Source organism: Urocampus carinirostris, chromosome 8 (assembly GCF_059441175.1).
Source record: "Urocampus carinirostris isolate Australia breed hairy pipefish chromosome 8, RoL_Ucar_1.0, whole genome shotgun sequence".
Taxonomy (NCBI): Eukaryota; Metazoa; Chordata; class Actinopteri; order Syngnathiformes; family Syngnathidae; genus Urocampus; species Urocampus carinirostris.
Genome location: NC_142356.1, coordinates 34,222,866 through 34,240,857, shown reverse-complemented (window position 1 = coordinate 34,240,857; position 17,992 = coordinate 34,222,866).

Sequence of the window (17,992 nt, the reverse complement as noted above, 5' to 3'; positions counted from 1 at the left end):
GTATCACAGTAGATGTTAAAGGATTTTATATATTTGACTATAAAGGATTTTGTACGATTGACTACAGTATTTTTATTCAGTTCAATAAAAATATTCACTGACTGTGTTTTTATTCAAGGTACATTAGAAGGTTAGGCTGTGTGGAATGCATCAGACGTATTTCTGATAACAGAATTCCTGTAAGTGCTGACGGAGAAGGCCAGACGCACAAGGGCAGATGTCGGGCGCCACTGGTATGCGAAGATTGTGGAGCCCAGCCGACACGCCCTCATGCGAGGGGAAGACCAATAAGAGAAAGCTAACGTTACTTACAGATGACACATAGCTCATAGCCAATGGGATGTCTTTTCTTTGTTTGTGAAATGTATAAATGATCCGGGGCAACTGGGAGAGACACGCGCGGTCTCCTGTTGATACACTTAGGTCTTCTCCTGGTCATTTTTCTCTCAAGAAACGAGCGCGCATAACTTGTTGGATGAATGTAGGTTGTGTTTGGTTAATGGAGTCAGATAACTAATTCGAACAATTAGGTAAACGGTACATTTTAATAAATAATTCCCAACACTGTGCAAACAAGCATTTTGGCAAAACACAGCGATTTGTGTCATTAGACATAGCTAACATGAGTGGCTGGCAAGAGATGGTCATTGAAGGGACAGTGTGTATAACTTGACCACTAGATGTTGCCGTGTATTCTCTCTCTCCCCCCCCCTCTCTCTTTCACTCGCTCTCGTTGCTAAATGAAACTGTGAAAAAAATGTTTTATTGCACAGAACTGTATAAATGTATACCTTGTGAATTATTGTGAATTGCTGCTGCTAAATGGTATTGCACTTTTTTCATTGCATTATGTTAGACTTGAATCGTTTATCTCTTCTCTTCAAAATCTTTATTACATGTTTTAGCCTAGAGGGCCATGTCTAATTTTGCTGTATACAATGATGCATACATTAAAATGGAAGATCACTATCAAATGCTTTAGCTTAGAATTTGTGAGAAAAATAATATAACATTGTGGGTTAATCATTAGTTTAATTGAACATGACCAAATTTGAAATAGTTTTTTAAGATTAGCACATAAGGAAACATTTATCTATCCATCCATCCATCCATTATCTGCACCTCTTATTCTCAGTTGGGTCGCGGAGGTGCTGGAGACCATCCCAGCTGTTTTCAGGCAGTGGGAAGGAGACACCCTGAACTGGTTACCAGCGAGTCGCAGGGTATGAAACATTGAGAAACAGTCAATTTCCATAAGTGATTGGTTTAAACTTTACCAGACACTCAAATTGTAGAGAGAACACTTGGAACAATGGAATTTGAACTTGAGTTTCTTTACTATTTGTTTTCGCTATTGTATCATGTGGGGGAGCAAACTACAACTGAAAACAACGACCTGAGAAGGATGGGCACCACCAGGCTGTACTTGCCTAAGGCACACCGCAAGAAGTGGTGACCTGACGACTAATGTGGTTAAGGGATCATTACGTTCATTGAACAGTGAACACTTTAACACATGCAGTCTCATAAGAATTTCTTGATTTCCAAACTATATTTTTAGCTATGCTCAGCAGCTAATAAAGAACCTCCATAGGATGCAATAGAAAATCACCAGGAAAAGGGAAAAAAGGTTTGAAAATCCATTTAGCCACCTTGGTGCACACTTTACACACCCAGATGTGAAACCTGCTCAGAGGGCAAAAGAACTCGGGGTTTTTTGGTTAGACGGGCATGACCACATTGGCGTTTTGCACAAACACACACACACACGGGCACAAACCCACAAACTCGCACTCACATCAACGCACAGCTTGACCACCCATCACTGCCCTCTGATTACCAGCGGCTTCTACAGCCACCCGCATGCCGTCTCTCCTCCACACCCCACTGATTTGCTCTCTCCTCGCAAATTCCTCCCCTTTATTCCTCCTTCTATCATTTTCCGTCTTCCTTCGTTCTCTCCTACACCCTCCCCGCACCAGCTTCCGCTTTTTGTCACCATAGCTTGCTTTTTTATTTCTTGTCGCAGCACATTCAGTTCTACCTTCCCACATTAACATATAAAACACCTCTGCCGCTTTTTAAGGCTTAAGTACTTGGTGGCTTAATCAGTCAGGTGCAGAGTCACTTATGAGTTCATTTACTCACTGGATTAGTCAGCTGCTTACTCACCTTCTCCTTTATTTCTTTACTTTCTTGTGACTTTGTGTTTGACTCGCCATCCCATTGTCATAAGTCTGAAATGCCTTTAGGCATCGCATCTCTTCCTTACCATTTTACTTTTTGTTCAATCCAACATATCAGTTTTTCAAGTACGAAATTATAAAAAAGCTACCATATTTTCCCAGCTTTAAGATGTCTTAAAAACCCCAACTTGGCCAGAAATTTGAACATGCACATTATGATCTGGTGCGTCTTAGGTACGAAAAAAATTGCGAATGCCGACTGGTGTATTATATTTTTGCAGTTATTGGTCAGTCGATAGTGATTATTGCCCATAATTGCATGCCAACAGTGGCAATGGAGATTGAGCCCAAACAGCAGCAGTAATAGCGCCAAATCGTAACCACCAGGCCACTAGGGACGCAGATGTCATTGAAAAAATCTCACTGGGGTACAAAATCCATCGCGCGGATCCTCCACCATTCAACACTTAAGTCCAAGACTGAATGAACAGTTGCATATTTTAAATGTCGGCTGATGTGACATTAACATTAGATGTTTCCATCATTGAGGATTTTCTTTCAAGAGTTGACGAGAACATGTAAGGCTGTCTGTAATTTTGACGGCTTGGTAAACCACATAACCGGTGTCCACAAGACAGTGGTTCTCAAATAGTAGGGTTCGCCCCTTTCGTCAAGTGGGGCATGGGTGTTTGGCCTTGGGTAACCTTTTCTTTTTAACTTTTTAAGTGCAATTTCACCTCCACTACACAAGGGAGTAGTAACGCTCTCATTGGCAAAGTCCTTTGTTTACATGTAGCCTCCACGCTAGAGGTAAGAACGGGCCTAAAAAATCTGACCCTGCCTGAGCCGTGGGTATGTAAACCAGAACCAGCCCGAATCCAAACTTGATTTAAGGGACTCGGCCCAAAGTAAACCCGAAGCTTTAATCCGACACCCTGTGTACTTCGACTCCAAATTTACACTTTGGTGCCCATTTCGGCAAAGTGTTGCAAAATGAAACGAAATGGCACCAAAGAGAAAATCCTATTCTGCAGAAAACAAGATGCAAATAGTGAAGTATTTGTCCATTAACTAGAAAGAAAGTTTGTAAAGCTTGTAAGCTATTGGCGAGGAACAGAAATTACATCTGATGTGAGGGATGTAGAGGTGGAAAGAGGAAGTGGTGCATCTTCAACCGTGACAAAGATGAAAATGTATTTGGATTTAGTAATTTGGAGTTAAACTAATAGTTTTTGGAGCATGTTCTTTATGATAGGATTATCTGAATGATATATCTTTGGCGCCGTAGTGCGCATTTCGGGGTCAAACTCCAGCGCCAAAGTCTGTTACTTTAGAAAAAAAATATCGTCTAAATAATCACTTGAGTAAAAGTAAGTGCATGCAGTGCAGATCCTCCACGAAGGAAAAAAAACACAAGAGAGAGACAGATGTTTTAGCTCGAGCCCTGCCTGAATTTTGAGCCAGGTTTGGGCCCAGGCCAAGGCCCAGGTCAAGACCCAGTATCTTACCAGTACTCCACTCACTGCAAACAGCAGAATAAGTGTAGCCGATCCTTAACTGACCCCGTGAAAAAAACATTTAACACAGATGAGGAGACAGGGAAGAAAGACAGGGTTAGGAGGAAAAAAAGGCTCCTCTCAAACACTAAGACAAGGAAGTTTCAAGTAGCGTACTGTGCGCTCCATTGCGACCACTGAGGTGGAGATGGGGAAGGACCGTATTGCTTGCTTTGTTAAAACTATTCGAAGCGGACAGCATAAAGCCAAATAAATTAAGCTGTCACTCAGAGATATGCAACAGAAAATAATTGAGAAGCCCTGCCTTAAGACTAAGAAAAAAAAACAAAGAACAAGGATAGGTTAAAAAAAAAGGCAGCAAAAGCAGCGCGGCCAAAACCCGAACTTAATGATTGACATTTAGGGCCAAATCCGTCTCTATAACAGCTGTCAGAGAAAATAAAATAAAAAAACGCTAATGTTGAAATGTTAATGAAATTTTGTTTTACTTTTTTCTATGTAAAACTAAGTATTGTAAGGACAGACGTTGTGGAATCTGTGCAGCCATGTTTTTGTTTATATTGTTTAGAGTGACAAAATCACTGCCCACAATGAATTCATTTTCATTCAGTTTGGATTGACCAAAAAAGATACAAATTTCATGACCTACAGATTCTTATTTTTAGAATGCCGTGGTATATATATATATACAAAGCATGCAATGTATTTGATACTTTTCTCCAGGCAGCAGGGAAGCGCAGTGGTTAGCGCATTTGCGACACAGTTCTGAGGTCATGAGATCGAACCTTCCTGTGTGGAGTTTGCATGTTTTCCCCGTACTTCCGTTGGTTTCCTCCGGGCACTCCGGTTTTGTCCCACATTCCAAAAACATGCTCGTCAGGTTAATTGGCTGGTCCAAATTGTCCCTAGGTGTGAATGAGCGAGTGAATTGTCTGTCCCTGTGTGCCCTGCAACTGGCTGGCAACCAGTTCAGGGTGTCCCCTGCCCACTGCCCGAAGATGGCTGGGATGGGATCCTGCACCCGCGTGACCCTACTGAGGATAAGCGGTGCATATAATGGATGGATGATATCCGAAATTTTGGTAGCAGCTACCCTGAGTAACTGTTATCTCCTTGAACATATACCATTGTTCGCCCGCAGACAATACAATGTTTTATTTGCTGAGCTGATTTGAATTTGATTGCGATCCAAAGAAAAAGCTCAGTAAATGCTCTCTCAGATGATGAAAGTGTGGAGATAAACTGCATGTTGTAAATAACTCCCCTGTGTGGTACCAGCATATGATCTGAGGTTTAATGGATATGCCAACTTTTTTCCCAATGAAAATTTGTATTATAACTGCTCCATATTGTTCAGTGCATTTTAGATAAAATCGAGTGCAGTATTAGCAGGTACCAGCAACCTGTTTTTCTACAGTGTCCTACCAGGAAACACATTCAAGTTCATATATCGATTGTTGATGTCATTTGACCCAGGAAGATTGATGTTTCATGTGTTTATGTTCAGTGGAGCATCCATTTGTGGTCAGTGTAAGGGTTCATATTTGTTGTTTATTGAAGTGTAGAGAATTCAGCTGGTTACATTATACAGCATCCATCCATCCATTGTCTGCACCGCTTATCCTCAGTATGGTCGCACAGCAATAAAACAAAAAAGTATTACCGTAATTACTGCACTATAGAGGCATCACATTTAATGATAGAGGCAATTTAACAAATCAGAATGCACTATGCAAATCTTTAAATTATATTCATTTGGTTTAGAATCTAATTCGGTGCTTTCATATTTGGCCAGCAGATGGTGCTCACCATTTCCCACCCTAATTAGGTGCCAAAATAGCCCTTTTTTTCTCTCTGTAGTATCAAGAAGGAAGCAATCCTCACAACATCTCATCTCTCATCTCATTAGCCGTACCGCTTATCCTCATTAGGGTCGCGGGGGGGCTGGAGCCCATCCCAGCCATCTTCGGGCAGTGGGCAGGGGACACCCTGAACTGGTTGCCAGCCAGTCGCAGGGCACACGGGGACAGACAACTCATTCGCTCATTCACACCTAAGGACAATTTGGACCAGCCAATTCACCTGAAATGCATGTTTTTGGAAAGTGGGAGGAAACCGGAGTGCCCGGAGGAAACCCACGCAAGCACGGGGAGAACATACAAACTCCGCACAGAAAGTCTGGAGCTGGATTTGAACCCACGACAGGTTCCCATGACATGAACTGTGCCGCACAAGCGCTAACCACTGCGCCGCCGTGCTCACAACATATTGTATTTAATTTAGTATCGATTTTGCAGTTCACTTACATTTATAATGATTGATCAGTCCAAAAGAAAAATATCTGGAGAAATAAATAAGTACTGCAACACAGTTTGAGCCTAAGAAACTAGGATTTTTTTACATGACAAGGAAAATGAATTGAAAGCAAAAACAAAGGACATTGTTGAAACAAGAACTCGTGGTATTAGCAAGGGAGAGGAATGGTGGGCAAAATTCTGTGGCAGGAATGAAAGTACCGATGAAAAAGCCCGGTTTTAAGGTAAACAATTCATTCAAATGATCAGGAATTGTTCCATAACGAGTCAAAAGGAAGTATTTATGCCCAGCAACAAGAACAGTTTGTTGTGTTATCTTTTGTTGCATTATCTTTGGTTTGTATTACCATAGGGTCGGACAAAGCATCATGCGGGGGCAGGGGAGACCACTTGGTCCATGAAGAAAGCCGGATCTTTCTCCCCTATTGGAAACTGATCTTGTGAACAGGGAGAGACAGGCAGAGAATGATCCATGGGCGATCCAGGCCTCATGGTTGCCGTGCCCCAGCCTTCCTACCAGAGGGGCCTGTTATGGGTTTTGGCTTTCTTTGTGCCCATTGTCCATGGGCCAAAGGCCAGGCAAGCCCCTATTTTTGGGTTCAGTGTCCAGGGGGAAATGGAAGGGCAGGTGGTCACGCCTGGCCTTTTAAAAGCTGATTATGTCATCAGTCACTGGAGGCGTGTCCTGTGACCTGTTGGAGTTCCTGTCAATGCTTTTCAAATAAACACAATTTTGACCCTGCGGCTTATGTAAAGATGCGACAAATGTACTCATTTTATTTTTTGGGGCGCTGTAATTGTTGCGTTACTGATTTTGGGGTTTTTTTTTTTTTTTGCTGTGTTACAGTACTTGTGTTGCTGCATCACAGTAATTTTCACTCGTGGGTGTTTTTTTAATTAGCCTTGTTCGCACTGTGTTACTTCTGTGGCTGCTTTAATTTTTTTTTGTAGTACGTGTGTTGCTATGCCTTTTCAACGTGTGCGTTTGTTATTTAAACTTTAAAAACTCTTTCTGTGTACGACCCACCTGAAAACATAAAGTCTATATACCTGGTCTATAATCTTTCTCTGTAAATGTCTCATGTTGCAATGTAGGCACGTGTATCTTATAGTCAGGTGCAGGCTATGTATGTGCAAAATGTTTTTCTCCTTAAAAATTGGAGTGGGTGCGGCTTATACTCCTGTGTGGCTTGTAGTCCTCTGTTGCTAAAAGGTCGGAAATTATCAGAATACAACTTTATCCACAAATGCTATGGTTTGGCCCACTTTTAAAGACCACCTTAATTGAACTCTTTGAAGAAAATACAAAACTTCAAACTGTGCCACAGCACAAAACAGCAAAATGTTCATCCCATGTATTTTTGCTCTCAAGTAAAAACTAAACTAAATCAAAACGTAGCTCAAAGTTTGACTATCTGAAAGGGACAGCGGTGTAATATTAGAATCACAATACTACTTCTCCAATTGAACTTTTGCTAATCATTAAAAAAACATTTCAACATTATTCTTCATATGGTAGTGAAAGCTGCAAATAAGAAGCTGTCACATTTTGTTTTAAATACGTACTCTTTGTGTGACTACTATCAAAAAATCTATTTATTATTAAAGATCAAAAATGTCTTCAAGGATTTTGGTGGTGTAGTTAAAATTAACCAATACAAGATACCTGAGTTAAACATCAAAATATGTTCTGACTTACCTTAGCAAAGCACATGTTAGAGCAGGGATGAGCAATCTATGGCTCACGAGCCACATGTGGTCCGTCAGGCTTTTTAATCCGCCCCGCCAAAGGTTAAAAATATAATTATAATATGTACTAAATGGTTTAAAAATGTTAAATGGTAAATGGTCTGCATTTTTATAGTTTTTTTTTAAGTCACTAATAAAAATGGGCTTATTACATTCCACTCTTCTCCCTGGTGTCCCCAACATTCAAATAGCTGGCTACATTTTTCTTTACATTCTATTTTTTAAATCTGATATTTATTTTATATATCAAATTTAATGGAAGAAAACTCAAGTCATGTTGCATTTTGAGTTTTTTAGTGCATATTCTTAAATTGAGTGATTAAAGGGGTCATAATTTATTACCGTATTTTCTGCACTATAGGGCGCACCGGGTTATAGGGCGCAACCCCAAAAACTAGTTTTTGGTCCTATATCATCCATATATAAGGCGCACCGGATTATAAGGCGCTACAATGGGAACGTCCACAAAACAGTCAGATGATTCAGTCCAACTTATTACCCCCTTAACATTCCTCCTTAACATTTGCAAAGAAGCCAATACGTGTCGTAGACACGTGTGGATGCGGTGTCCGTACGATGTCACTCAAATGCATCGTTTCAAATATCATTCGGAAGGTTAAAGTCTTGGAATTTAAGAAATGCCAACCATTCCTTAGTTTCTATTTTCTTTTTCGCTCGCAACTTTACTGTGCATATGACAATAAACACTTGGAATTGAGTTTAATTCACTCAACTCATCACAGCCACATCAAGATCGTTCTAAAACAAGATACCGGGAAAATATAAAGCCGCATAGCTCACCTAAGTTCTCACGTTCAATAATGATACGCAACTATGGTCTTCTTACAACCGTGAGTGAAGTAAATCCAGGAGAGTAAAATATTTACAAATACAGACTAATGAAACATGTTTGTTTATGGCGTACTTTAGCAAGCTTGCTATTCAGAGTCATCTTTTTCGGCCAATTGCGGGGTTTGTTTTGGCCCTCTAGCCTATCCGAGGCTCCGAATAACTTCAGCCAATAGCGATCGATTTAACTGATGATCGACACATCTTTTTCGGCCAATTGCAGGGTTTGTTTTGGCCCTCTACCCTATCCGAGACTCCGAATAACTTCAGCCAATAGTGATCGATTCAAATGATGATTGACACATTGGTTAGCCAATAAAAACGCCGGTATATAAATCCCAGCACATACCGCGGACTTCTCCACGTTCGGGGGAAAATCGAGTCGGCGGCTGTTGCGTAAGTTGCGAGACCTTGCGACTTAATATCGAGCCATATATAAGGCGCACTGTATTATAAGGCGCATGGTCAGCTTTTGAAAAAAATTAAGACTTTTAGGTGCGCCTTTTAGTGCGGAAAATACGATACTTTGTTTGAATTCTGAGGGTTTCAAACACAATTTGATTAAATGGTCTATTTATGTATTTAAGAATGAAATATACATTTTACGTGTTGATGTCTGCATGTTCATTTATCGCTGCTTTTCTGAAAAGACACGAATCTCCATCCATCAATCCATCCATCCATCCATCCATCCATTATCTGCACCGCTTATCCTCAGTAGGGTCACGGGTGTGCTGGAGCCCATCCCAGCTATCTTCGGGCAGTGGACTGCCAGCCAATCACACGGCACACAGAGACAGACAACTCACTCGTTCATTCACACCTAGGGACAATTTGGACCGGCTGCGAGACTTTTGACAAAGACGAAGTTTGACCATATTGCTCCTGGATTAGCTAACTTGCACTGACTCCCAGTCCGCTTATGATGTGACTTCAACATCTGCAACCTCAAAGGAAGTTTTTTAATCTATACATTTGAGACTCCTTGTGATAGAGGGCTATATAAATAAACATGACTTGACTTGACTTAACTATACTTAAGACCCACTTCTACTCAATAGCTTATAATTTATACCTACCTCATTCTTTTCTTTTTCTGTTCTTTTAGGCTTGTCAGTAAGATGAGGGAGAAGGACGTATTGAGACGAGTCAGCAGACCAGCGCCTGGACCTCCATGAAGCATCTCAACGTCTGCATCGACAAGCCTGCAAAGATGGGAAGTTGCGTCGTTGCTGTTATAGACTTTTTTGACTATTTTACAGGCTTGAGGTGTCGTTGCTGTCATGCAGTTTCTGGACAATTTTTTACATCTTACCTGGTTTTCTTGTTGATGTTCACTATGTTTTGTGTATTGTTTCCCAATGCATCTATTGCACACTTATATTACTTGTTCCTTATTTTCCTCATGTTGAGGTTGTTTTCCCATGCCCGCATATTGGTTTAAGATCAGGGGATGGTGTAATTGTAACCTGTACAGTCTTTTGAAACATTTTGTGATTCGGGGCTATACAGATAAATCTGACTTGACTTGATGAAGGGTACACCAGCCTGCAAACTTTGCATTTGCCGCACAGAGGAGAAAAACTGTTTTTTGAACCATCACTTAAAAAAGCAAAATAAAAGGAGCAGAGATGAGGCTAGAACACAGTGAATAATGGGATTAAAAAATAACTGCTTTATTTTATCTTTTTTTTTTTTACTAAAAACAACTCATTCATGTAAAAAATATGATAAGATGTTTGTTAATATTCATGTTATACATTAGATTGTTATGGGGGCCAAGTAGGCAATCAACCCTGCATACAAACACTTGGTTGTTTCTTATATTTTTTAAGACAAGGTAAGTACAGGTACAGAAACCCTGCTCACATCAAAGCCTGATAATGCCATATAGCAAAAAAATTTTAAATGTTCTAAAACAGTCAGGACCAGAACGCAAACAGGACTCAATCGCGATACGTTTTTACAAGTTTTATTGAAGAAACGAGGGAGGGCTGCGGCCACGAGCCGGTGTTCACTGGACGCGGGAAGCGAGTCGCTCTCGTACTGCGGCTTGTGATCCGAACACGGAAGTGGATCTTCCGTAGCGAGCGATGGCGGTGTCAGGGACGGGAAAACTGGTCGGTAGCCGGGACTGGAAAGCAAAAACGTGGTTAGGGTGAGAAACGGGTTGTAAGCCGGGACGGGTGAGCAGACGTGGTCGGGATCGAAAACGGGTCGTAAGTCGGGACGGGAGAGCAGACGTGGTCGAGATCAAAACGGGTCGTAGCTGGAGACAAACGGGAGCAAAAACCCGACAGGCGGGAGTCGGGGTCGAAAAGGGCTTGCCCTGTCAAAACAGAGGTTCGTAGACGGACTGACAAAAGGGGACGGACAGGACTGGGTTCAGATACTGACAGGGAGCCAATCCGAACCCGCGGCAGTTGGCGCCAAATGAGCGGAAACAGCAGAGTCACATCAGTAATCATGACAAAACACTATTTAAAGACTCATTTCTGCATCAGAGGTCTCCTACAAATTCATGTGCAACGTCAAAATAAATGTTGCAAGTTATTTTCTATATCTGAGCTATACAGGGTTAAAACAGCTTAAAGTAAACTCATTTTCTACCTTAGATCGCAACTTCTGTGTGTTTTCACATTTTTCATATAGTATGTCATTTTTTTAACTCTTTTTCTTTCCTCCCTCTTTGTTTGGAGGAACTACTTTCTAGTTCAGTAAAATCTGTAATTTGGATTTACAGTAATCTTTCAACTCTTTTTAATGTCATCAGTACAGCATTAAAATGAGTTGTCGACAATAATACTGTGATAGCCTCACTCTACATGTTATTATAAATATTATTTTTATTTTTATTGTTGTTATTATCATTGGTGCCGCAGTGATGTTTGGTAGCTAGTGGCATTATGACGTTGAGGGATAGGTATTACGAAGATTAGTGTATAAAATATGTGATTATTGTAATTATTAGAATTATTGATATCCGACCTATGTATTAAGTATATCCATGATATTTTGTTATATTAGACACAAGAGAAGAAGTGGATTTGTAAATGTATTTAGTAGGGAAGATAAAGGGGTAGGGAAAATAAACATCTGCTTCTCACTATCCCTTTTCGAAAATGTTATGTAACATTATTTTGTTGTTGACTCATTGTTTTTGTTCTGTTTTTATTTTAGTGTTCGGAATAAAGCTTTCATTTATTCATACATGTTGCCAAACATCAAAATTACATTAACTATTTTTTTGTTAACATCACAAATCATGTTATAGGAATTGAATGAAAACAATGAAGTTTTATATTTTTTTGGCCTTTACAACTATTTAATTTTCTCTTGTATCCTATTGATCCTAGAGTGATACTAGTCATCAATAACCATTAATATCAGTCCATTCTCTTCTAATCAATTTTATAACTTCACTCTTTGTTTAACAGATAACAAGAAGGTACAAACTTGTTGATATAGTTTTGCGGAATTTTTACGCCGTGAGGAGCTTGATAACCAGAACACTGCAAGTATTGTGCAGCCTGGCTCACATTTGAGGTGCGAGCAAAACAGCATATTTTAGCAAGTGGAAAAGTAGAAAACTAAAATGAATGACAGGATCTGCTGGCCTGAGCATCAAAGTAACTGGAACAGCCACAAGGAAAAGTGATGACAGCTCGTATTCAAAATGGCCCTATCAAAATCCGTGTGTGTGTGTGCGTATGTGTGAGTGTGTGTGTGTGTCACTACTGCACACCTGATGCTTTTATGTGTGTATGTATAGCATATGAGCAAATCTCTTTTCAATTCTGCCGTATGGTTGTCCTATCCTATTGAAGCAGGGGTGCCAACCCTATTTGAGCTTCAGGGTCATGTGTTAGGGAGAAAAACAAACTTTCGGGGGCGTACAAGTAGATTAGCAAGAGAGAGAGAGGAAGAGATAAAGAGAGAAAAGAGAGAGAGAGGATGGGATAAAGAGAGAAAGGGAGAGAGAGATATATAATTGGATAGAAAGAGAAAAGAGAGAGAGTGGAATAAACAGAGAAAAAAGAGAAAGACAGACAGATGGGTGGACAGACGGACACACAGAGATGTAGAGCAAGGGAGACCAATAGAGAGAAATTGAGCAAGGGAGAGCAAAGAAAGAAAGAAAGAAAGAAAAATAGAGCTAGAAATAAAGAAAAAGAGAGACAAAGAGGGAGGAAAGAGAGGAAAAAAAAGAGATAGTGACAATAAAACCGAACGAATAACAGTGCACAATAATAGTCACAATAACGAACTGGCATCCTATAAACTCTCCTTCGCAGGTGTCTAGTATTAAAAACGGAATAAACTTATTAGTGTCTCTAATCTGTGAAAATAAATTGGTTTATCTGGAAGGACTAATAAACAATATTTTCCCCTCATAATACAATCTGTTGATTTTTTTAAATTCAACACTGACTCATGTTAAAAGAATCAGAGTTTCCATAGTTCCGTTTGAGTTTCTACAGTTTGGATGTCGTGGTAAACCCTGTTGTGGTGCACCAACTTTAAGTAAGCCTCACAAGGAGTAGGATCAAGACGATGGTATGTTTCTCTGGTATCATTTTATATATACTAAACCAACTTCCAAGTGTTAATTATTATTGTTTAGCAAAGTTGGATTAATGGCACCATTTCTACATTTTTGTTTGAACTTTGATAAATTAATCAGGGTATCCTTTGCAAGGGTTTGCGCTTTCAATTTGCTACTTCAATGGAATCGGGAATTGCTTTTCTGTTCTTATGTGTAAGATTCACAGCGGTGGAACTCTACGCTATCAAAACGTGTGGCTGTTTAAAAAAAAAACTTCAAATGAATACGAAATTAAATGTGTTATGAGACGGCACAACTGACACAAAAAGTATCATTTAACAGTACTTGTGACCATTTGAGGGAGAAGTGGTGAAATTGAGAAGGTACAATATCCTTCAAAAGTTTGGGGTTGCTTAGAAAGCACTGTATTTTCAATGGAGATAACATAAAACCATTCAGAAATACAGCGCTATCGTATAATATAATTGTGTTTTTCAAGAAGGGGAGGAAGTAAAACCAAGATGAATTACAAAAAACAAAGTTTGAGATATTGCGTATCATCTTATCATATAGAGTTCATCCCCCTCAGGTTATTATAACTGAAACAAATCTCAGCAGAAAATGAACAGTGTGACCTGATAAGTGAAATAACAAGTCTGTGAGTCTAGATCAACAGATGAATGGTTGACATATACTGTATATCTGATAGAGGAAAGGACACCTCATTTGTTCCGAAAGATATATAAAGGAAAAAGATAATTAACCCTTCTCGAGTGTTAGTTTTCAGGTAGCAGCCCATTGTCAGCGACCTGTGTTTTAAATCAGCTGTAAAATGCACCAAAAAAATAATACATCATCCATTTTTTCCTCATCTCTTGCCTACATTGGTAGACCTACTTTTCCATGAAAATATTGTTGTTTTTTTTCTATTTCTGCCGATGGTCTCTGGACCTTTTGTCTGCCAGATGCCAGTTTACCATTGTAATCTAAAACATCTGCTAAAAATGTTTTTAATCTTAATATTAACTTTAAGAATTTATAGTGTTGGGGTCGGTTTCGGCTTATAAATATTTACTTCAAAAACAAGGCTAAAAATGCTTTTATTTAGCAATAAAACGATGATACTAACATAAAAGGAAAAGCATAACAGGTCAAAACAGAAATATGTATTTGCAAGACCAAACAAGCAACAGCCCAAAAGGACCAAGATTGATTACTAGTTCCAAGACAAATAAATATCAAAATAAGAGTCGCTGTGTGGAAAAACTTGCATTTGCATGCAAGTATGAGTTAAGATTATTGTGTGGCAAAAAGGTGACATTTTTAGTGTCTTTTTTGCAACAATGTTACTTGCCGTACGATATGTCCAGTCTACGTATGATTTCAGATTAGCTAGTGTTTTATGATCTTGTTTATAAAGCTAAGCTGAAACTGACCCTTGAAGGCGAAAGGACATTCCAATGTCTCGCTGCGTGTTCTTTACCAGGACCAGACCGAGTATTCGGACTTTGGAAATAGAGCAGGAGAGAAGCAACATAGTTGAGGACATTTATTACAAAGTTTCAAAATAAAGATAAAACAGTACTCTGGGCCGATCTGTTTAGGAGTCTGTTCTCAAAAGGCATTGAAAATTATTGACCACAGTTTTTATAGGAAAGGCGTGTTGATTTTCAAAATGGATCATAAAACTTCAACAGGTAAGAAAAAAGGAACTCACATCTTATTCAAGAGCGCTTTGTTAAAACTGGTCGCAGCTGTATTTTGAAGGTTGTATGATTAGATAGCAGCGGCACGGCGGCGCAGTGGTTAGCACCAGTTTCGGGTCTCCCCTGCCCACTACCCGAAGATAGCTGAGATGGGCTCCAGCACCCCCGCGACCCTACTGAGGATAAGCGGCGCAGCTAATGAATGGATGGATGGATGATAAGATAAGGACTGAAGACCATTGCTGGGTTAGTACTGATATGAAAGGAAACAGCAAGTAAATACTTAATTCAAATATGTGGGTTAACATAAGTGCATTCATAACAACTAAATGGGTAACATTATTATTGAAGTAATTCTGTGATGACTAAATAATAAACCTAATATAGTTGGAAAACTTACGTTACAGTGATAGTAAACTCAATGACCCATTTTAATAATCTAACACCCTCCATCCATCCATTCATTCATCTATTCTCTTCCACTTTTTCGGGGTCAGGTCGCAGGGGCAGCAACCCCAGTAGGGAAGCCCAGACCTCCCTATCCCCAACTACTTCATCCAGCTCATCCGACGGGATCCCAAGGCATTCCCTGGCCAGCTTAAAGATGCAGTGTGTACTTGGTCGTCCCTGGGGCCTCCTGCCATTGGGACATGCCCGGCACACCTCCTGCGGGAGGCATCCAATAGGCATCCTTAACAGATGCCGAACCACTTCAGCTGGTTCATCTCAATGTGACTCTTCAATAAGTCTCTCCCAGATGACCAAGCTTCTATCCCTAACTCTAAAGGAGAACCCAGCCAGCCACCCTGCAGAGGAATTTAATTTTAGTTGCTTGTATCCGGGATATTGTTCTTTCGGTCATGACCCACAGTTCATGAACATACATAAAGGTTAATTGAGAGCTTTGCCTTTTGGTTCAGTCCCTTCTTCCCCACGACGGACCGGTACAAAGGCCGCATGACAACAGATGCTCACCATGTCGATCTCCTACCCTCGTTCATGAACAAGACCCTAAGATACTTGAACTCCTCCACTAGTGGAATTATCTCATGTCCGACCCAGAAAGAGCATGCCACCCTTTTACGGCTGAGAAACATGGCCTCGGACTTGGTGCTGATCTTCATCCCGACATCAAGCATACAAATGTAACACTTTCAATAATGTAGTGTTTTTTTATTTTCATCTTCCTAATGTAGACAATGGTGATGTCAAGAAGCCTTCATACAATAAACAAATGTATGTGCTTTTTCTATGCATTTTAAATCCAAAATGAGTAGGTGGTGACCCTAACACAAGTGAAGAGTTTAAAAAAATTGAAGATTCGGTGAAGAACGGATTCATAAAGATATTCCACCAGCTTGTTAATACTATGTTGCAGACACTAGATTAGAGAAGACCAAGAAGTTGAAATGTCAGATTTGGGATGAACGTGCTTGGCTTGTAATTCTTCACGATCCCTTTTAATCACTGGCTCATGTCACCCAGCACGGAACACTGCAGAAGTGTGTACATACGGGTGTGTGCGTGTACTTTTGTGTGTATCTTGATGAGGGAGATGTACCTTTAATGGAACCCCACATCTTTTTCAGCGCCGCTTTAGATTTAAATGAGACATTTTCTCTTCTTGCCTTTTAGCGATGAGGCATATTAATAAGATGGGAAATATGTGCTGAAAGGTGAGACAACCTTTTGCACATGATGTGAAAACGGTGCGTGCATGAGAGCGTGCACGTGCCTGGTGTTTGTGCTGGGAGGCATCAAATGAATGCGCTTTCGGGGAAAAGTGCATCAAAGATGATAGCATGGTCTGGATCAAAGCGAGAAAGGTTGATCAAACATTAGTTAGTGCTTATTTTCCGTTACAACCCCAGACCAACTGATGAGTTATGTCACCTGTCACCAGTAGTGTGTTGAATTTGCCAGGGACGACATTGGCCATAGAATGTCCAAGCCATTTTCAGCAGCATCATTTTCAACCCTGCTCCAAGTGTGCCCGCTTTGAGACTGGGAGGTCGCTGGTTCGCGCCTCGACCGAGACATACCTAATTGGTATAATGGCGGCGCCCTCTGGCTGCGGCTGCATCGACTCGCTACAACGGGTCAGGTGTATCGACATTTCGTTCTGTGTACATTGTTACAAAGAATGACAATACAAAGGAAATTATTATTATTATTATTATTATTAAGTTGTTTATGTCACATATTTTCAGATCATGTGACCTTTCATGATCGTGATTACGGATGTTAGATAAAATAATACTGGAGGTGATTTGCTACAAGGAGAGACTGTCAGAGACCAGAACAAGCACTCGGATCCAATAGCGTCAGTTTTATAATTTATTTGGACAAGGGTCGGTGGAGCAGGCTTGGGACGTCGTCTCTTGGTGGCAGAAAGTCTCTTTGGACGGAATGGCAGCTCCGTGGTGAAACGCGTGACGAGTAACGTAGCAGGTAAGTCGGTGGCCGGGGCGGGAGAGTAGGTCGTAAACTTGTAACAGAAAAGGGTCAGGCAACGAGAAGCAGGCTTGGAATACACAAAGGGATCGTGGGTACCTTGAATGTTGGAGGCTCACTCATGGAAACGAGGAGTACACTCGAACGTCCATCTCTGGACGCTGACAGCTTAAGTAGAAAGCTTCCACCAATCAGGAAAGCGCGTTCCAGCACGCCAGCTGATTACCTCAGGTGGCTCCAGTTAGGTAATCACGACAGAGACTGCAGGAGAAACTACTGATGTGGATGTTAAGGTTTTAACTGGTGAAGTTTCGTGGCGTTCCTACGGACCCCTTCCGCATCCCCAGCAGGTATTTCAGGGTCACAGGTGTCTCGTCCCTTAACCTGTACACCTCTCCTGAGTGGAGCAGCAAGGGCTGAGTTAGGCTTCACCAGCAGAAGGGGACCAGCTACAACTTCTTGACAGCCACAGCCACCTGAAACTGCTTTCAGCTACTGTGGCTATTTCCTTGACAGCCATCCGTACTACTTTGTAATTAAGTACGATCTGTTGCAGGAACTTGTGCATAGATCTGGCAAGGAAACCCCGAGCGCCACCCTCGATTGGGTGGAGGATGGCATGCCATCCAGCCATGGTCACCTCACCCACTATATCCTGGTACCTAGCTCT